The sequence below is a fragment of the Mandrillus leucophaeus genome, unplaced genomic scaffold, assembly GCF_000951045.1.
Source record: "Mandrillus leucophaeus isolate KB7577 unplaced genomic scaffold, Mleu.le_1.0 Scaffold547, whole genome shotgun sequence".
Taxonomy (NCBI): Eukaryota; Metazoa; Chordata; class Mammalia; order Primates; family Cercopithecidae; genus Mandrillus; species Mandrillus leucophaeus.
Window position 1 is genome coordinate 414895 of NW_012105886.1, and position 22243 is coordinate 437137.

The following is a 22243-nucleotide window of genomic DNA, read 5'->3' on the forward strand; positions in this document are numbered from 1 at the left end:
TCGAACTCCTGACCCCAGGTGATCCACCCACCTCAGCCTCCCAAAGTGCTGGGATTACAGGCATGAGCAACTGCGCCCAGCCGTTCTGTGATGTTTTAATGCCGTGTACAGATTTGAACCTAGGAGGCTGCCTGGAAGATCCAGGTTTAATGATCTTGATGAGTGGATTCTCTGGGATCTAAGAAAATCCTAACATTTTGATAAATGAAAAGAATATAGAGAAAATTGATGTATGTATTTGGGAACGCAATAGCCTATAGAAAACTTCCATACTGGGTGGTGGGTTTTCACCAAGCGTGAAGTGGCCACAGGTTACTTCTATTTTTTTATATGTATATGTGTGTGTGTGTATACATATATATATATTTTTTTTCTTTTTTCTTTTTTTTTTTTTGAGAAGGAGTTGCATTCTGTCACCCAGGCTGAAGTGCAATGGCAGAATCTCGGCTCACTGCAATCTCCGCCTCCCAGGTTCAAGCAATTCTGCCTCAGCCTCCTGAGTAGCTGGGATTACAGGTGCCTGCCGCCATGCCTGGCTAATTTTTGTGTTTTCAGTAGAGACATGTTGGCCAGGCTAGTCTCGAACTGCTGACCTCAGGTGATCCGACTGCCTCGGCTTCCCAAAGTGCAGGGGTTACAGGCGTCAGCCACTGTGCCCAGCCCTAGACACCTTTTTAAAAAAGAAAATACTCTCAACAATAAAGAAGACAAACAGTTCGATTCAAAAATGGGCAAAGGAATTTGAATAGACATTTCTTCAAAGAAGATAATAAAAATGGCCAATAAACACATGAAAAGATGCTCAACATCATTAGTCATTAGAGAAATGCAAATCAAAACCACAATGAGATACCATTTCGTACTTACTAGTATGGCTATAATAATTTTTTTCAAAAAAGAAAATAACAAGTGTTAGTGAGATTGTGGAGAAACTGGAACCCCTTTGTGTTGCCGGTGAGAATGTAAAATGGTGCAGCCACTATAGAAAACAGTTGGCAGATCCTCAAACAGTTAAACATAGAATTACCACATGACCCAGCAATTCCACTCCTAGGTATATAGCCAAAGAATTGAAAGCAGGGATTCAGTGTCCACCAATGCTCACAGCAGCGTTATTCACAATAGGTAAAAGGTGGAAATAACCCACGTCTATGAGTAGATGACTAAATAAAATGTGGTATATATGCACAGTGGAATACTATTTGCCCATAAAAGTGAATAAAATCTTGATACATGATACAACATAGATGGACCTTGAAAACATCATGCTCAGTAAAATAAACCAGACACAGAAGGACAGACATTATATGATTCTACTTATGTGAGATTCCTAGAACAGGTAAATTCACAGACACAGAAAGTGGAATAGAGGTTACCAGGGGCTGGGGAGAAGGAGGCAAGGGGGAAAGGGAAGTTACTGTTTAGTGGGTACAGAGTTTATGTTGGGGATAATGAGAAAGTCTGGGTATAAATAATGATGATGGGTGCACAGCCTTGTGAATATATTTAATGGCATTGAATTATACACTTACAAATGGATTAAAATAATAAACATGGTCTTGCATTGTTTAATAATGGGGACACATTCTGAGAAATGCATCGTTAGGCGATTTTGTCATTGTGTGAACATCACAGAGTGTAGTTAGACTTAGATGGTGGTGCCTACCACACACCTAGGCTATATGGTACGCCCTGTTGCTCCTGGGCTCCAAATGTGTATAGCATGTGACCATACTGAATACTGCAGGCAACTGTAACACAATGGTAAGTATTTGTGCATCTAAACATAGAAAAATACAGTAAAAATATGGTATAAAAGGTAAGAAATAGTACAGCTCTATAGGGCACTTACCATGAATGGAGCTTGCAGGACTAGAAGTTGTCTGGGTAAGTCACTGACTGAGTGGTGAGTGAAAGTGAAGGCCTAGGATAAAAAGTGTAAAAACTATACACTTTGGCTATACCAAGTTTATTTTAAAAATTTTCTTCATTCTGCCAGGCACGGTGGCTCACACCTGTTATCTCAGCACTTTGGGAGGCTGAGGCAGGCTGATCGCTTGAGGTCAGGAGTTCAAGACAAGCCTGGCCAATATGGTGAAACCTCATCTTTACTAAAAAAAGAAAAAAAAAAACAAAGAAAAAAAAATTAGCCAGGCATGGTGGCATGTGCCTGTGGTCCCATATACTGGGAAGGCTGAGGCATGAGAATTGCTTGAAGCTGGGAGGTGGAGGTTACAGTGAGCTGAGATCGTACCACTGCACTCCAGCCTGGGTGACACAGTGAGATTCCATCTAAAAAATAAAATAAAAATAAATAAATAAAATTGACTTCTTCAATAATAAATTAACCTTAGCTTACTGTAACATTTTTACTTTATCAACTTTTTAACAAAAAATATTTGTTTTGTAGTAACACTTAGCTTAAAACACGAGCACATTGTACAGCTGTACAAAAAGATTTTTTCTTTATATCCTTATCCTGAAAACTTTTTCTATTTTAAGCATTCTTTTTTTTACTTTTAAAATTTTTTGTTAAAAACTAAGACAAAGCACACACACATTATCCTGGCCTACACAAGGGCAGGATCATCAATATCACTGTCTTTCTCCTCTACCTCTTATCCCTCTGGAAGGTTTTCAGGGGCAACAACATGCATAGAGCTGTCATCTCCTATGATAACACTGCCTTCTTCTGGAATCCCTCCTGGAGGACCTGACTTTTTAACAAGTAGAAGGAGTACACTAAAATAATGATTAAAAGTGTAGTATAATAAATACATAAACCAGTAACATAGTCAATTATTATCAAATATTATGTACTGTACATAATTGTATGTGCTGTACTTTTTTTTCTTTTTTGAAACAGGTGTGACTCTGTCACCCAGGCTGGAGTGCAGAGGCATGATCATAGCTCACTGCAGCCTCTGTCTCCCAGGGTCAAGTGATCCTCCCACCTCAGCCTCCCAAGTAGCTAGGACTACAGGTGCACAACATCATGCCCAGCTAATTTTTTTTTTTTTTTTTTTTTTTTTTTTTTAGAAATGGGGTCTCACTATGTTGCTCAGACTGGTCTCTAACTCCTGGCCTCAAGTGATCCTCCCACCTCAGCCTCCCAAAGTACTGGGATTACAGGCCGTATGTGCTATGCTTGTATACGACTTGTGCACAGTAGGCTTGTTTACACCAGCATCACCACAAGCATGTGGATAAAATAATGCATTGTCCTATGACATTATGACAGGAGTTGCTAGGCAATAGAAATTTTTTGAGCTCCATTATAATCTTACGAGGTTGCATATGTGGTCTATCCATGACTGAAACATCGTTGTGTGGCACATGAATTTCCTATGTTATATATATTTTACCACAGTGAAAAATGTGATATATCCTTTAAAAAAAGAAGGAATTGTTTTGCCAGAAATAAAGCTTAAGAGCTCATCAATTATTGCCATATTGACTAAAGAGTAGCCTGCTTGAAGTCCTGCTTAGACATGACTCTCTTCCTAAATCCCATATTATTAATTTAACATAACTCAATGTAGTAAATACTTATTGTATACCTACTGTGTACAAGGCATTGTCTGTGCTCCTAGTGAGTTTACCAAAGGACTGTGGGAATAAGAAAATAAGAGAAGTATTAGCAAAGATCCATGGAAAGGAGAGGTTATATCCAACACAAGAAATCTGATATGTTTTGAGAAGAGACTGGTCTTGAATGGCAGAGATTTCACTCAGGAGGCTGGCAGAGAGGGCATTTTATCTAGGGAGTGAAGAACATGAGCAGAGGCACCAAGGCAGGAAAACACAAAGTATATCTGGGAGGCAGTGAGTAGTCAATGTGACTAAAGATCGGGGCATATGGAAGAGAATGAGCAGGTAAGGCTCTGAAGTATGGTTGATGGCCTACTGTAGGAAGCTGGGAACCTGGGGTTGGGGATACTGGCCATCCTTTGGTAGTGAAGAGGCGACATGATTGGAGCCATGCTCCTACATGGTTAGTCTGGCTTTCACTAAGTGATGGAGGAGGAGCTGAGAGACAGAGACAGACAGACAGACAAGGGCCTCAAGTAGGGTGACGGTAGCAGATACAGAACAGCCCAAAGCCAGCTGAGACATGGTCGTCAGAGGAGCACCCCTTTGGGTGAAGGTTTGAGTAAAGGAAGCAGCCAAATCTGCAGAAGAAGACATATGAAGAGGTAAGTCGGAGAGTTTGGTTTCCCACAGATGGGTTACAAGGGACCTCACCTACTGGAAGCACTACATGTTCGTAAGATTCATGTTGTGAATCTTACCAAGACCTTCCACACTGCCAGCAAACCATATCTCATTTCCCTTGTCAGTTCTCTCTCTCATTCTCCATGGGTGGTGGTTCGAGCCTTCTCGGCTTTCTACAGATTTCCCCTTGTGTCACCATCTTCCTTCTCACTCTCAGCCTTCAACTTTGCCAAGGATCAAGTCAGAATTCCTTCAGTTTTCTGCTTCCTGACTCCAAACTGACCTGCTTTCTTCCTTCTCTTTTCCTGCCCCTTGCATCTTGCAATGGACTGAATGTTTGTATTCCCCCAGCAATTCATATGTTGAAACTTTTAATCACCAAGTTGATGATATTAGGAGGTGAGCCTCTGGGAGGTGATTACGTCATGAGGGTGGAGACCCCATGAGCAGGATTAGTGCCCTTATAAAAGAGGCCCCAGGGAGCTGCCTTCACCCTTCCATCACACAAGGACATAGCAAGTAGGTGCCATTTATGAACCAGAAAGAAGATCCTCACACAACACTAAATCCACTGATGCCTTGAGTTTGGACTTCCCAGCTTTCAGAACTGTGAGAAATAAGTTTCTGTTGTTTCTAAGCTACCCAGTTCATGACTTTTTTTTTTTTCTTTTTTTTTTGAGACAGGGTCTTACTTTGTTGCCAAGGTTGCAGTGCAGTGGTGCAATCACATTTTACTACAGCCTTGACCTCTTGGGCTCAGATGGTCCTCCCACCTCAGCCTCCTGAGTAGCTGGGACTACAGGTACACACCACCACGCTGGGCTAATTTTTGTATTTTTCTGTAGGGACGGGGTTTCACCATGTTGCCCAGGCCAGTCTCGACCTCCTGTGCTCAAGCCATCCACTCGCTTTGGCCTCCCAAAGTGCTGGGATTACAGGCTTGAGCCACTGTGCCCAGCTGGCATTTTGTTACAGCAGCTCAAATGAACTAACACATACCTGAACTCTACCTACCTCCTTCAGAACCTGGGAAGATCAATTATCCCCTCACTCTCCTGTAACATTGACTTTTGTCCATTATTCTTTGTATGGATGCTTTTAGATGCTCAAATTTCTCTCTTCTTAGGAACATTCTCCACTGGAATGTTGTGTGTGTATATATACATACACACAATACATATATATGTATGTCTTGCTGTGTTTTTCGGGCTGGTTTCGAACTCCTGGCCTCAAGCAATCCTCCCACCTAGGCCTCCCAAAGTGCTGGGATTACAGGTGTGAGCCAACACACCTGGCCAATAATTCTATTTTAAATTTTTTGAAAAACTGCCATGCTGTTTACCACAGAAACTGAACCATTTTACATTCTTACCAACAGTGCACAAAGATTTCAATTTTTCTACATTTTTGCAAACATTTATTTTCTGTTCCTTAAAAATAGTAGCCATGCTAATGGGTGTGAGGTGGTATCTCATTGTGGTTTTGATTTGCATCTTCCTAATGACTAGTGATGTTGAATATCTTTTCATGTGCTTATTGGCTTCTTTGGAAAAATAATTCAAGTCCTTTGCCCATTTTTGAATTTTTTTTTGTTGTTGTTCATTTGTAGGAATTCTGTATATATTCTGGATATTAATCACCACAATCAATTTTAGAACATTTTTATTACTCCAGAAAGAAAACTCACACCCCTTAGCCACTCGTCAAGCTCCCATTCTCTCCCCTTGGATTTTTGACACTGATGATGCTGAATGCTTTCTTGAAGCACTCTCTTGCTTTGGCTTCTAGAGAATTATCCTTTTCTGGTTTCTTCCTAGTTATTTAGTCATACCTTTGCTTCATTCCCTCTGCCATCAATTAAACTCTGACATTCTTTAGGATTCCATCCTTGGCTTTCTTCCCTTCTTACTCTATACTCTCCGTGGATGATCTTGCTTATTTTTATGATTTATATGATGACTCTCAAATCTCTATTTCCAGTTCACATCCAATCCACCTCCACTTCTGACTGGCTCCAACTTTTTCATAACCCTGAATTCATGAGCTTTTCTCCATTTCCACTGTTGTTCTCCAATTCTCAACCACTGCCATCCACTATCTCTTGCCTGGGTTACCCCACAGCCTCCTAATTGGTCTCCCTACCTCTAGTCTTGCCTCCTTCAAATATGCATGGTTTTGAGAGATTTTCTACGTTTGAATCTATTCATGGTTCCCAGTCCCTTTAGTGTAGCTTCTCTTGCTGCAGGGTCTCTATAGGCAGTTTCTTCTGCTTGAATGCTCCTCGGAACCCAACACACCTGGTTGACTTGCCCTTCCTGTATCAGCTGAGACCTCACTCCCTCCAGAAAATGGAGTGCCCTGCTTCCCACAGATGGGAACAGCCCATGTAGCTTCCCCAAGCACCCTGTGACCCTGCTCATACCCTAATTATCTGTTCATCTTTCTATATGTCCCACCAGGGTGCAAGTTCTCTGTGTGGCTTGTCTGGCACACAGTAGATACTTACCATGTATTTGCTGTGTGAATTTGTGGTATCTGTTGTTTAGCATAAATTGAGAGTGTTGCTCTGGAACTTTGTAGAGAAGATCAGGTTGGAGATTTAAATGGAAATTTGAGAACTAATTGTATGTAGGAGACAGTGGAAGCATTGGATGGTCGCCTTACTATATTTGGATTCATAAGCCAATTGCAAAGAATTCTCAAGTTTCTCTGTCTTCAAAATCTCTGTTTGTGTTTTAAGTCCAGAGTCATTAATAACTAGGCAGCTCCAGATTATCCCATTTCTGACTTGAACTGCACAAACTTGTTTTGTGCTGGAACTTAATTTAAGAAGGTCCATTTCAGTCGGCTTCATGCTCCGCAAAATCACCTCTGCCTGTTGTCTTGACTATCTGTCACTGGCTTTTGGAAGGACAGGGGTAACTCCTGAGCTGATTACTATCTAAATTATTTGGATTACATCAGAAAATGGTTGAATTTTGGTCTCCAATTATTTCAAACTTATTCATGGGCAAGCTACTTGAACGTAGCCAGGGACCAGATAGACTTGGGACATTATAGCGACTGAGTATTATTTCTATAAAAGAATATCTCCTTATATGCCTATAACCAAGAAGTCTGATGATGGCATTAAGTGCTCATTAGGTATATTTAGTCCCTATGACTCATTTAGTCCACACAGCAACCCTAAGAGGTAGGTATCATTTTGTCCACTTTACAGATGTAGCTGCTGAGAGATAGAGAAGTTATACAGTTTGCCCTAGGTCACTCAGTTTATAAAGAGTGGAGCCAGTATTTAAACCTAGGGTGGTTGGACTGAGTGCCCAGCCTCACAAGTCCTGCACTGGGCTGCTCTGAAAAGGTACCCTGAAGCCAATCCTGGCTCCCTGGTGTCTAAAGAAGGCATGGATAAAACCCTTCAGTGGCAAAAAACATGGCAAATACACTGTACTCCTAATTCATGATAGGCTTCTACTTCCATCACTGCTTTTAATCTTTACAAGAACCCCAAGTGTGCAAGGACGGGGCCACTATCCCCATTTTAGAGATGAAGGCACTGAGACGCAGGCAGGTTAAGCGACTTGCCCACTGTCTCACAGCGAGGCAGCAGCCTGGCTATTAGAACCCAGGTCTCCTGGCTTTTAGTTAAAAAGCTTTTTTCCATTACAGCACAACCCTGTGGCCTTCAGCTTTCAGACTCCGATTGAACAGCGGCATACGAATTAACTGAGGTTACTATATTATCTCCTAAAATGACGGCTTCCCATTAAAAAAAAAAAGAACAGCAAAAATTCACCAATGGAACATGTGCAAAATACATTTTCACAAGGTCATTGTTACCCAGAGCTGTTTTAAAAAATTATTATTCTCCAGTTGGGCTTTTGGTCCACGATCCCATGGCATGTGCAGTTAAATTGCAATTTAAAAATTTAAACAAACAATGTTTCAGAATTGATTTCTGGTTAATAGGTCTGGTTTGGGAAGATGGTGGGTTTGGAAGATGTGTATTAAAAGGAACTGAGAAATTGACTGACCAACACAGTTAAGGGATTTGAAGATGTTGATCTGGATAAGAACAATTCAAGGAGATATAGCAGCAGTTGGGTTCAGTGGACCCACATGACAGTACCATTAGCACTACATGCTGGTAATGTGTCTTCCTCAGTATCTAAGTGCACAATGGACTGCCATGGGGACAGCAACAGTATACACACTTACCATGCTTGTTGGGATTTGTGTTGGTTTTATCATATATATATAATTTTTATTTTTATTTTGAGGGAAAGTCTTGCTCTGTTGCCAAGGCTGGAGTGCAGTGGTGTGATCCTAGCTCACTACAAACTTGAACTCCTGAGTTTAAGGATTCTCCTGCCCTGGCCTTCCAAAGTGTTGGGATTACAGACATGAGCCACCACACTTGGCCGTAATTTTAGTTGTGAAAAGTATTGTCTTTAGAACACCTACAGATATATGTATTAGATCATAATTCAAGAAATTAATCAGGGTCTTACTCTGTTTAAGGTGAGGTGCCAGTTTCTGCATCTGAATTTTTGATGTTATGTGAGTCTGTGAGATTTGGGGGTGCAGGAGCTGCTTTAGGGTTGCAGCAGGAGCTGCCCGGTGACTGTCTCCTGCCCGCTGCTCTTTGGGGGAGCTGGAGCCCTCACTTCATCCATAAAGGTGCTTAGGGGATTCCCAGTTTCTGAGCCTCCCAGAGATCCAAGAAGCAGATGTTAGAGGGGGAAGCCCCGCCTACCTTTCGGCTTTGTTCCCAGGCCAAATAAAACCAGAAAAATCTTTCTATTTTGAGAAAGGCAATTTATTCTGGACTCATGTTTTCTCCCACACTTGGGCAGGTGAGATAATCTTAATGCAGTTTTATCAGCCTTAACTCTTGAATTCTTGGCTGCTAAACTTAAAAAAACAAAACAAAACAAAACAAAACAACAAAAAATCAAAGAAGCATAAACCCCAAATTTCCATACCAAAGAGCAATAGGCTCTTATTGGAAAGCTTTATCTCTTTTGTGGTGGTGCTTGTCTCATATTCTGTAACAGAATGGTGAGAAAATCAGCTATACAAGGAGAAAATGCTGCGAAGACAGAAATTTAAAACTAACTGGCTGATAACAATGAAGCAATACACATATGTTCTTTTTATCCTCTTTCTTTAGCAAATATGTTGAGAAGGAAAAATGCCTTACTTAAAACGACCTTTCACATCTTCATCTGTGGAAACTCAAATTGACTTCACAATGTTGGATACAGAACTGGTTTTGTTTTTAGCTTTTGATTAAATTCTTAAGAAATACCTCTCAAGATGGACTAAAATACAAAACAAGGAAAATTAAAAGGTACATCTAGGAAAGTGGAACACAAACCAGGGTTCATCTCCAACTAGAAATTCTTAGGTGTTTGTGTATAGTGGAAGTTTTTCTGAAAGTTCCAAAGGTCACCAGATGTGAAGGGAAGTCTGCAGTTACAATTTCACGTCTGTGCTTATGCGCTCTATGATAAATCACATTTATCTCTCTGAACATTTCAGCCACTTGTTATCATTTTTCAATTATTTTTACTCTGTTCTAGGAGGCTTTCTCTGGGATAATTTGTCTCCTAAATCTTCTGTTTTTTATTTGCCCCTAGTGAGAGAAGCAGGAAGTACAAGGCAGGTCTTGGAAAAGAAGTTGGCTATTCCCCATGAAACTCTGAGCAACTCTTAACTCCCGCCCTACAAGACATTTTTTTTTTTTTTTTAACCTAATGAGAGAATGGCCAAAAATTCAATGAATCAAAGGATAGGAATATGAGTTCAAAACGTGGGAACCTTCCTGAAGAAAATATTTATACTTGGGGAAGAATTAAATATGTCCAAAAAAACCCAGAATATAATAAAAGAGAAACACACAGGGCTTATTTAAAATTTATATTTGTGATTTTCTAATGATTCATGGGATTTCTATCTTAAAATATTTATATGAAACTCTTTCCTTTCTGTCTTGTGATTATCACTATTGTCACACTTAATATGTAGCAGATTAGCCAACTCTACTGAAAGTGGTAAAGTAAGGATAAAAATAGGACTTCCATAGGGCTGTTGTAAGGATTAAGCTACATGAAATTCTTAGAACAGGGCTTGGCATAGTGTAAAGTGTTCAACATTTGTTTATTGTTATTGTTATTACTTCTGAATATATCTTCATATCTATTTTTCACACAATTGAGATCAAGTTATACACACTCTTTTGACACCTACAATCTTTTTAACATAATAGCTTGCAGTCAGCTTTTTATATTAATAGCTATAAATATATTTTTCTCAAAAAAAACGTGGACTGTACTGGTTATTTGTTGGACTCAACCAGTCTAGAAAACGAACGCCATGAATTCACTAAGTCATTCTCTAGATTCCTCTCACGATTTAGCATCGTCAAAGAGATCGAAATCAGTAACATCCAGATCCTGTAAGCAGACTTGCCAACCAGACCCCCAGCAAACAGAGGTGGTTTGGTCTGCAGGAGCCCCTGAGTGACTCATGGACATCAAGGCAGGCTCCAGAGCCCCCGGCAGCCTAGTGGTATCCCGGGGTGGGAACGTGGTGGGATTACTTCTCATGCAGAATCAAAATTTTATTATTGTTTGGGGACTTGAGACCCAATCAGGTTTCCTCCCTAGGTATAAGCTGGTTCCCATTTGTTGAACTTCAGAATCTAGAAGCCAGCTGGCCCTGCTGCCTGTCCTGTCCTTGACACTGGTTTCGATCTGAATGGCCTCCTTGTGGGAGCCTATGGTGAGGGGAAAGGGAACTGACTACATACCTGATGGTATTCACCTTCTGTTCTAGGTTAAATAGTGTCCCCCAAAAGTTAGTTCACACCCCGCTGGAACCTGTGAATGTGACCTCATTTGGAAATAGTGTCTTTGCAGATGTAATCAAATAAAAATAAGGTCATATGGGATTCAGTTGGACCCCAAATCCAGCAGGGCTGGTGTCTCTATAAGATGGAAATTTGAACACAGACACATAGGGAGAATACCATCCGATAACGACGGCAGGGATTGGAGTTATGCTGCCCCAAGCCAACAGATTCCAGAGATTGCCAGCAACCACCAGAAGTCAGGGGAGAGGCATGAACAGACCCTTCTTTTGAGCCCCAAGAAGGAGCCAACCTTGCAGATACCTTGATTTCAGCCTTCTGGTCTCCAGAACTGTGAGAGAATAAATTTCATTATTTTAAGCCACCTAGTTTGTGGTCATTACTCATGGCAGCCCTAGAAAATTAATGTACCTTCTTATGAATATATGCATATCGGAGTGGAAATATGCAAACGATGTACCCTGAGTAGATAAGGAAGGGAGGAGAAAGGACAAGTCGGTAGCTGGCCAACACTGTTTAATCAGAGGATATCAGATATTGCTTGTCAAGGTATTAAGGCTCAATTACAGGTGTGGTGCCTCATATCTGTAATCCCAGCACTTTGGGAGGCCAAGGTAGGCTTGAGTTCAGAAGTTCGAGACCAGCCCTGGCAACATAGTGAGACCTCGTATCTACAAAAAATAAAAAGCAAAATTAACCAGGCAGGGTGACACATGCCTGTAGTCCCAGCTACTTGGGAGACTGAGGTGGAAGGATTGCTTGAACCTGGGAGGTAGAGGTTGCAGTGAGCCAAGATCACACCACTGCACTCCAGTCTGGGTGACAGAGTGAGACTCCATTAAAGAAAAAAATAATAAAATAAAAATAAAAAAAATGCTTAATTTAAATTATCCAAGAATCTGACCCTGAATTCATAGCTGATGGTACATATACTCTGATGGAAAAACAAGGCAGTTATAATTCATACATGTGAGTGGTAGGGTGTTTATCTGTACGTAACATACTACTCAGATGATGCATGCAAAGAAAAGCATAGACTCATCAGATTTTTATTTTATTTTATTTTATTTTTTTGAGATGGAGTGTCGCTCTGTCGCCAGGCTGGAGTGCAGTAGGCTCGGCTCACTGCAACCTCCGCCTCCCGGATTCAAGTGATTTTCCTGCCTCAACCTCCTGAGTAGCTGGGACTACAGGCACGCACCACCACGCCCAGCTAATTTTTGTATTTTTAGTAGAGACAGAGTTTCACAATGTTTACCAGGATGGTCCCGATCTCTTGACCTCACGATTTGCCCGCCTTGGCAAATCATGCACTGGGATTACAGACATGAGCCACTGCGCCCGGGCACTTACCAGGTTTTAAGACACTTCACTCTTTCCTTCTTTGGGCTACTCAAATGGAAACATAAGTCTAGGACCTGAGTTCTCTCTCGCATTTCCTGAGCAAAATTTACTTTCTGTTTATGCTACATAGCAGAGAAAATGCCACTTGCCTTTTTCCAGTGCCTTGCATCTTAAAGAGTAATGTGTTTTACTGCTGTTCTCCCCGCAAGCCCATGTGGACTCAGCTCCTCGCACTCTGCCACCCTGTTATTCATTTTAGATCCCAACCAGGCTGAGCTCTGCGCTCTGCTCCCAGTCTTTGACTATGTGCTCCCTCTGACACCCTTCCCAACCCTCTTTTCACCTGCCTCACATCTATTGCACTTTAGGTCCCTGGGAAGCTTCCTGATCCCCCCAAATGGGATTCCACGGTATATATCCATACCTCCTATAGGCTGTATCACAGTGTGTGGTGATTGTCTCCTTATTCTTCTTCCCAGAACTAAGAGCTCCTTCTTATTCACAAGATCCCAGGGGTACCATTTTCTTGGAGCCCTGCTCACTGCTAGAATCCCGGAAGTTGGCACATCATAGGGGCTTAACAAATATTTGTTGAATGAAATAACTACTCAATAGATTTCTTGATTTATGTATAGCCTTTTAGAGTTTGTGCTAAATAAGGGAACATATACGGACACAAATAGTATCATCTACTTATACATAAATATATAATCTTCATAATAACTACAATTTATTTGGCAACTGCAGTGTGCCAGGCTCAGTGCTGTGTTATTTACATACATTGTTCTAGTACTTACCATAATCCTGTAAGATAGATATTGTCCCTATGTTACAGACGATGAGCATGAGGCTCAAAGAGGTTAAGATGCATGTTCTGACTTCCACAGGTCACAAGTCGGCTTCCAAAGATTGTGTTCTCTCCACCACAAGATTCTCTCCGTGTGTTATATACTGGCAGCTACTGTATTTTTCAGGCACCTGCCATGCTCCCAATCCACCAGGCTCTGATGATGACCTGCTGTCCATACCTGGGATTGTCATAAAGTGGTTGCCAGGGCAAGGTCCACAGGAGGAGGGGGAGGTGGGGGCTGGACTGGGTTAAGAGGGTCCCCAGGAGCTGCAGTAACCACAGTGTCTGCGCCTTTTGCTGCAGAAAGTCCTGAGAACTGTCAAGGCAGATGTGTCTTGGGGTTCTCGGTGTACCCAAGCCCTCAGTACTCTCCTGCAAGGTGGAAGTGTCCCTTGCACCTCCTTATGTCGCTCACCCTGATATCTGGGCATGAGGGCTGTGCTGCCTTCACTCTCAACGTGTCACTGGGCTTGAGTCCACCCACTCCTACATTATTCACCTGCAGTTCCATGACCTCTCCTGAAGACCCAGGCCCAAGTCTGCTGGGCAGGAGGAGGATTCGAGTGTCCCTCCAGGTGCTGTCCATAAACTCACACCAAGTATTCTCTTTTAAGCAAATCGGATGACTTGACTCTTTGCTGGCAAAGATGTTCCTGGAAACCTCAGCCGTCTTGGACCCAGTCATAGTCAAGTCCCTGGCTTACTCTGGGCTTTGCTATGGATGCACAGAAACTTGATGCATATTACAGACAATTGCATAAGAACACCTTAATCTCTGTTAGGTCAGACTCCACCTAGGCTTCAAGAGTGTGTGAACTCCAATCAGGGTCCAATGATCACACTGAAAGAGAAACCGAGAGTTTTTGCTAAATGAATTTTGACCCTAGAGTGACTTTGCTTTACAATGAGGATCACTAATAATATTAGTTTCCTAGGGCTGCTGTGACAAAGTACCACAAACTGGGTGGCTCAAACAATAGAAATTTATTCTCTAACAATTTTTGGAGGCCTGAAGTCTGAAATTGGGGTGTTGGCAGAGTTGGTTCCTTCTGTGAGCTATGGGTGAGGGATCTGTCCCCAGTCACACTCCTTGGCTTGTAGATGGTCTGCTTCTCTATGTATGTCTCTTCACATCATCGTCCCTCTAAGTGTGTCCAAATTTCCCCTTTTTGTAAGGACACGGGGGATAATGGATTAAGGCCCTCCTTAATGACCTCACTTTAAATTGATTACCTGTTTAAAGACCCTATCTCCATATAAGGTAACATTCTGAGGTACTAGGGTTTAAGACTCCAATATATCTTTTTTGGGGGACACGGTTCAACACATAACATGAACCGAGTCAAGCCAAGAGCTTGGGCTCTGAGCCAGACCATTCAAGTTCACATTCTGGCTCTATTCTCTACTCACTTTGAACCTTTAGGCAAGTTGTGTGTGCTCAATGGGCCTCCGTTTCCTCACTGCAAATGGGAATGGTAATAATAGAACCTCCTTTTTTGTGTAGTTGTGAAGCATCTATGTGGTTGCACTTGTCCCATGCTGAGCACAGTGCTGGTGGCTATAAGCACTCAATGAATAAATTTCATTATGATGAAAAGGGAGGCGAGAGACTGAGGAAGAAGATGCCAGGATGATGATTTGGGGCCCACCTGATGCAAGCTGACTTACTGTGGAACTGGCTGTTTTCTAAGAAGGTGGGGGCCTGTAGTGTCCTCCCGGAGTTTTTGAGGCCCCAAACCCCTGAGAGCTGTCTGTGTTTCTGGAAGATTCCAGGGAATACTCACACTCGCTTCCCTGAGGTTTGACCTGTGCCCTTGTTCCAGCAAATCTGAGTCTACATTTGGGCTTTGGGTTACTGTTAGCCGTCTCAGTGAACTAAAATAAACCCCATTAACATCAACGGGTTCTTTGAAAACAAGGCTATATGTGTGTTTGTTCCTCTTTCTTCTCCAGAAAATGGCAGCGTGCCCTTCATTGAAATTAGAAGAGACTTTTCTACATTCCAGCACCACGAGGCACTCACTCCACATTCCACTCCTCCATTGCTTTAAAATATATATAAACAGACAACACTTTAGATGCTAGGAAATGATGTGACCTAGAAAGTGAGATGACAGATAAATGAGGGAAGGATCTCCAGGAACACAATCTTGTCGAGCTGGATCTTGTCAGAGCAGATTTTCTGTGACCATAATAAAGGGCTTTTAACACGAGCTGCGTTGCCTCATTTCCGAAGAGTAGAGGCTACGGAGATTCTTAAAAAGGAAAAATAAATATTGCTCTAATTGGAGCCAGAGGTGAGGCAGGGTGGGACAATGAGCGAGCAAGAACTATTTATGTTGGAAAAAGGGAAGCATTAGAAACGATTTAGCTGAGAAATTCAGGAAGATGAAGGGCTTGGTCAAGACCGAAGTAGGCCCCTTGTTTGAGACGAAAGGAGAGAGTCCAGGAATGAAGGGGAAGAATCAAATTACAGGGCAGCAAATGTAAGCTAAATGAAAAGAGAAACCACAGCTTTCCACAGGTATTGAGGCCAGGAAATTCAGTGTTAGGACAGGGTGTGCTGGCTGAATCTCAAAAGCATTGGGAAAATTTTCATGCTAATGAAATACATTCATGGTTAGTCAGGATAAGATAATAGTTACCTGAGCAGAGGTTGGAAGATATTTTAAAAGATGATCATAAATGATAGTGTCCCCAGCTAGACTGGAGATTTCTAGAAAGTTGATTTAATATCTTACATTTTTCTTTTGTATTTCCCCATTAGTGCTTGACACATTGGTCATGGTTCTTTTTTTTTTTTTTAAGGCAGATGCTTTACATTCTTCATGTCTAATTGTTACCAACGACCCCCTTTTACATTTGGGCACACAGAAAAAGGTAACTTATTCATTGAAAAGCAGAGCTGAGATTCAAACCCAGCTCTGCCCCGGGTCTAAATGAGCACAATATCTCAGTATATTTCATAGGATTCGGAGAACTTGAGACACAAAGTAGAAATTCGAAAATACGTGATCTGACCACCTTTCCTCTTATTTTACAATTGAAGACACTAGGTTCAGAGGTGAGAAGGAATGTGTTCAAGGTCCCGTAGGAAACGGCAAAGCAGGGAGTCATTTGCTAAATAAATGAATTCATGAATCTGTGGAATTTCTGTAGCAGTCAGAAGCAGCATATTTTTGAACACCTCACACTTGCAAGTTCTTTCTGAAATGTCTAAGTATTCTGACATGTCTCATGTTTTAAACAATTTATACCATGGCAAATAATGAAAGAAATTATATCACCTACTTTTAACAAATGTCAAAAAATAGCACTGGAGAATGTAAAAAAAAAAATTCTTATTAATCTTTCTGCCTCTGCTAGTTTCAGTTTACCAGAACTCAATTTATATCCAAATTCCTCTTGGGAGTAGAACTAGATTAATGATGGCAATTTTTAATCAAACAAAAGTTTGATAGAGATTTTGAGAATATTCAACAACTAGAATCTCATTCAACAAACACTTGGTCACTACTGACTCTACACGCCAAGCTAAGTGTTTGGGCTGCGAAGTTGAATAGAGGAGCATTCTTGTCTTCCAAGATCTTCTAGCTTAATGGAGAGACAGACCTACAAAGAGATATGTCAAAGTGTTACAAGTAGAGAACATATACAAATAAAAGTCTAATTCAGTAGAAGTTATTAGGAAACCTATCGAATTAAATATAAACATGAGCCAGGTTTACTGGCTCATGCCTATAATGCCAGCACTTTGAGAGGCCGAAGTGAGCAGATTATCTGAGGTCAGGAGTTTGAGACCAGGCTGGCCAACATGACGAAACCCTGTCTCTACTAAAAATACAAAAATTAGCCGGGTATGGTGGCATGTGCCTATAGTCCCAGCTACCCAGGAGGCTGATGCAGGAGAATTGCTGGAACCCAGGAGGTGGAGGCTGCAGTGAGCAAAGATTGTACTGCTGCACTCCAGCCTGGGTGACAGAGCGAGACTCTGTCTCAAAAAAAAAAAAAAAAAAAAAGCATAAAAGAAATATAAACATGATTCATCCTTAGAAAACTATTGTTTATAAATTAGTGCTCCAGGCCAGGCATGGTGGCTCATGCCTGTAATCCCAGCACTTTGGGAGGCTGAGGTGGGCAGATCACCTGAGGTCAGGAGTTCCCGACCAGCTTGGCCAACATGGTGAAACCCCATCTCTACTGAAAAAGAAAGACAAAAAATTAGCTGGACATGGTGATATGTGCCTGTAGTCCCAGCTACTCGAGAGGCTGAGGCAGGAGAATCGCTTGTATCTCGGAGGCGGAGGTTGCAGTGAGCTGAGATCACACCATTACACTCCAGCCTGGGCAAGAGAGCAAGACCAGGTTACAACAAAAACAAATAGATAAATAAATTAGTGCTCCAGAAGTTCTCCAAATGTACTTGAAATTTTCCTTCTCTTATTCCTTGTGACTATAACCCTATCTTGCTTATTGTACTGATGAGCTATTACTGTATAACAAATTACTTCAAAACACTGTGCCTTAAAGCTACAGCATTTATCACCTCACGGTGTCTGTGCATCTGGAATCTGCATGTGGCTTAGCTGGGTCCCCTGGCTCTGTTTTCTCATGAAGCTTTGACGTATTGGCTGGGGCTATAGTCATCTAAAGGCTTAACTGGAGTGGATCTGCTTGCAAGCTCACTCAGGTGGTGGTTGGCAGGATGCAGTTGGCTGCAGGCTGTTGACCAGAGGCCTCCTGGCCTCTCCTTGCCATATGGGCTCTCCACAGGGCAGGTCACAGTATGGTAGCCACCTTTTCTTACTGTGAGTGAGGAGGAGGGCAAGAGAGATAGAACCAGTGAGAAACAGATGAGTGTCATAATATTTTATAACCAAATCTCAGAAGCAACGTCTCATAACCTTTGCCATATTCTATTCATTGGAGGCAAGTCACTAGGTCTATCCCACTTTCACGAGGAGGGGGTTACACAAGGACATCAATAGCAGAACGTGATCATGGGGGACTGCCTATCCCATAAATTTATTCCATGAGCAGTGTAATGGACCCCGATGAGGGGCCATTCTCCCATTGGCCTAAACCAGAAATACAAACTCACCCTTTGCTCCTTCTCTTCCCTTCCACCCCAGCGAGTCTACCACCTTGTCTTGTTGTTTCTATTCTACCTCTGAAATATCTCTCAAGGTCACTCAACTGGGGGTCCATTCTCTCCATTCCAACTGCCACCTCCTTGGTTCAGGTCCTTGTGGCTTCTTGCATGGATTTAGGATTGAAACAAACACCTCAGTGTTCTTTCTGGCTCCAATCTGGCTACCTCTATACAGAGCTGGCACCATCTTTCTAAGGCCCCAATCTGAGTCAGTCAGTCCAGTTTAAAGCCCCTCAGTGGCTCCCCGTAGTCTAAGGATAACGCTGGAATGCTTAGCTTGCAGAGCAAGGCACCTCGTGATGTGGGCCTCCTTCTCTGAGTGCTCCTCTTCCTTGTACTCCAGCTACTTGGAATGATTTGCAGCTTCCAAACTGGCCATGTACTCCCTGCCTCCTTGGAATAACTGCTCCCTTTTCTTCCTCTGAATGCTCCTCACTCAGGACTCTGCTCAGAAGAGATGCTCTCAGAAAAATCTTTGCTGCCCTCCCTAAGGCAGCTTGGGGCCCTCTTGGTGCTCCCATAGACCCCTGGCGGACTTCCTCCTGATGAAAGGAGGATTGAAAACAAATCATTGCTCCCGCACATAGCCCTGCAATGATTTGTTTTCATGTGTATCCATTCAGCCCTCCCAGTCTCTAAGCTTACTGGAATCAGGAACTATGCTTTTTAGTCATTTTATTCCTAGGTCTGTGAGGTGCTTGGTAACTAATAGTTGGATAAATGGTGATGGAAACTCTAGGAAACTTTCTGCTTCTCAGTTCTTTCAGCTCCTTTTATGCCAGTTACCAGGAACAGCTACATTAATTCATGCTCTCAGTACAAAATGGAAATGTGGGAGCCCTTGTTTAAAAAGCAGGAAACCTGTTTTCATTCTTCTTCTCTCTTGACCCATTGTAGTGTTCTTTTTTGTTTGTTTTTTTTGTTTGTTTTTAAATTTGCTATATAATGTTGTGTACCCTGGAGCATAGGGATATTTGCAAGAGGAATGCAGACCCCCCAGAGGCACCTGCCTGCCACTGGGCCCTCTCACTCACTCACTTACTCTGGGCGGGGGGGGGGCGGGCATCATTTCTCGGTAAGGATATGAGAGCTGAAGGTAAAGAGCCCGATCTGGGAGGTGGTAGGAGGCAGGACCACATGTGAGCCGAGGTTCTAAGCCCTTGGGGTACACTCCACTGTCTCATCAGACTTCACTTACAAAATAAAAATTCAAAGATAAAGCTATTGACAGTTTGGTCAGGGTGTGGTGGCTCACATATGTCATCTCAGCACTTTGGGAGGCCAAGGTGAGAAGATTGTTTGAACTTGGGAGTTAGAGAACAGCCTGGGAAAGATGGCGAGACTCTGTCTCTACAAAAACAAACTTACAAATCAGCTGAGTGTGGTGGCATGCACCCATAGTCTCAGCTACTTAGGATGCTTAGTTGGGAAGATCGCTTGAGCCTCGGAGGTCGGGGCTGCAGTGAGCCATGATTGCTCCACTGCACTCCAGCCTGGGTGACATAGTGAGATCTTATGTCAAAAAAAAAGTTATTGACATTTTGAAGATGGTGACCACAGAGCATTAAACACCTAGCCTGGGGTTCCCTTCTGAACACAGGGTGCTGTGAGACTGCAAGAGTTATATACACATGAAGCCACTCTCTCTGTCATCCATGTCCTATTGAAGTCCTTCCTGTGGAATTTGGCCTATTCTCACTGTTTTTTGTTTGTTTGTTTGTTTTTTGTTTTCCCTGTATCTACCAGCCATGGTAGGACCAGAGTGTGGAAACTTCCTAAGGCATATCTGCAATGCATAGGAGGAAGTAGCAATAGATTTTCAGGGAATAGCAAGGAAAACTAGAAGCCTTCCTGAGATCATGCTCCTACTGTATCCTTGAGCATGTATATCCAGGAAGTCCAGAGTTCTCCACCATGTTTATTAGTTATTAACAAAAAGCATTCTCAAGGTAAAATAAGATTAAGACATAGTAGAGTGGGAGCATTTATTCCTTCTGAAGATCACCTTCCATTAATTGCTTCTGCCATCCTCTTCATGGTCAAGCTAATTTCCCTGACCCTGCAAGCTGGACTCCATCCCTTCCTCCCTTCCAATGTCTTTTAAGAGTTTTATGCTCTTCAGTAGATCCAATTGATATTTAGAAAAAAAAAAGTTTTCTGCTCTAGAATACTCCATCTTTGCCATTTCACTCACAGTCATACAGGAGTCTGACTCATGGCCCCACTCCCTGGGTGCCTGGACCTGCTCTCTCCATGGTCCCTCAGCAACATCCTAATCCCCAAGTTCCATGAGCCCCTTGCAGAGTTCTAGCTTGGGCTCCCTGTTGCAGCGGACACCATTGATCTCCCTCTCCGTGAAGCACCTATCTTTTTGGCCCTGGGATGACATACTGTGGTCTCTTCCTCTTGAGCTTTTCTCTCCTTCTTTGCCTCCAGTAGGTTTCTTTGCCTCTACCTGTATCTTAGGACATGGTTTCACCAATGTTCTTGCTAGGCCTAATCTGTTTCTTACTGGATCCTGGTTCCAGTTTTGCCCTAATTTTCTTAGAGATTTTGTGAATTGCTTAAGCCCTCTGAGCTTCCATTTCTGTATCTCTAAAAGAGGGTTCCTCAGTATTGAAACTATTCACATTTTGAGTCTGATAATTCTTTGTTGTAAGAGACTGTTCTGAGCACTGTAGAATGTTTCGTAGCATTTCTGGCCTCTATCCATTGGATGCCATAGCACCTCCCAGCTGTGACAACCAAAAATATCTCGAGATGTTGCCAAATACTCCCTGGAGGGCAAAATTCCCTGGCTGAGAACTACTGCTCTAAGATGAGGAGGTTAAGTAGGTTATTTGTATTCATCTCCTAGGGCTGCCATAACAAAGGATGACAAACTGGGCAGCTTAAGCAGCAGTAATGTATTGTCTCACAGTTTTGGAGGCTAGAAGTCCAAGATCAAGGTATCAGCGGGGCTGGTTCCTTCTGAGAAAAAAAAAAAATCTCTTCCAAACTCTCCGCTAGCTTCTGGAGATTTGCTGGCAATCTTTGGCGTTCCTTGGCTGATCTCTGACTTTACATTCATGAAGTGTTCCCCATGCGTGTGCTCGTGCGCAAATCTCCCATTTTTATAAGGTTGTTGCATTTGTTTTCACACTGCTATAAAGAACTACCTGAGGGAGACGGTGCGATGACTCGCGCCTGTAATCCCAGCACTTTGGGAGGCCAAGGTAGGTGGATTACTTGAGGTCAGGAGTTTGAGACCAGGCTGGCCAAATATGGTGAAACCCCGTGTCTACTAAAAATACAAAAATTATCTGAGTGTGGTTGTGCGTGCCTGTAATCCCAGCTACTCGGGAGGCTGAGGCAGGAGAATCGCTTGGCCCCCGGAGGTGGAGGTTGCAATGAGCTGAGATCATGCCACTGTACTCCAGCCTGGGCAACAGAGACTCCATCTCAAAAAACAAAAACAAAAACAAAAACAAAAAAAGAAGAGGTACCCGAGACTGGGTAATTTGTAAAGAAAAGAGGTTTAATTGACTGACAGTTCTGCATGGCTGTGGAGACCTCAGGAACTTACAATCATGGTGGAAGTCAAGGTGGAAGCAAGGCACATCTTACATAGTGGCAGGAGAGAGAGACAGAGAGCAGGAGGAAGTGTCACACAGTTTTAAACTGTCAGATCTTGTGAAACCTCACTATCACGAGAACAAGGGGGAAATCTGCTCCCATAATCCAATCACCTCCCACCAGGTCCCTCCACTGACATGTGGGGATTATAATTTGAGATGAGATTTGGGTGGGGACATAGAACCAAGCCATA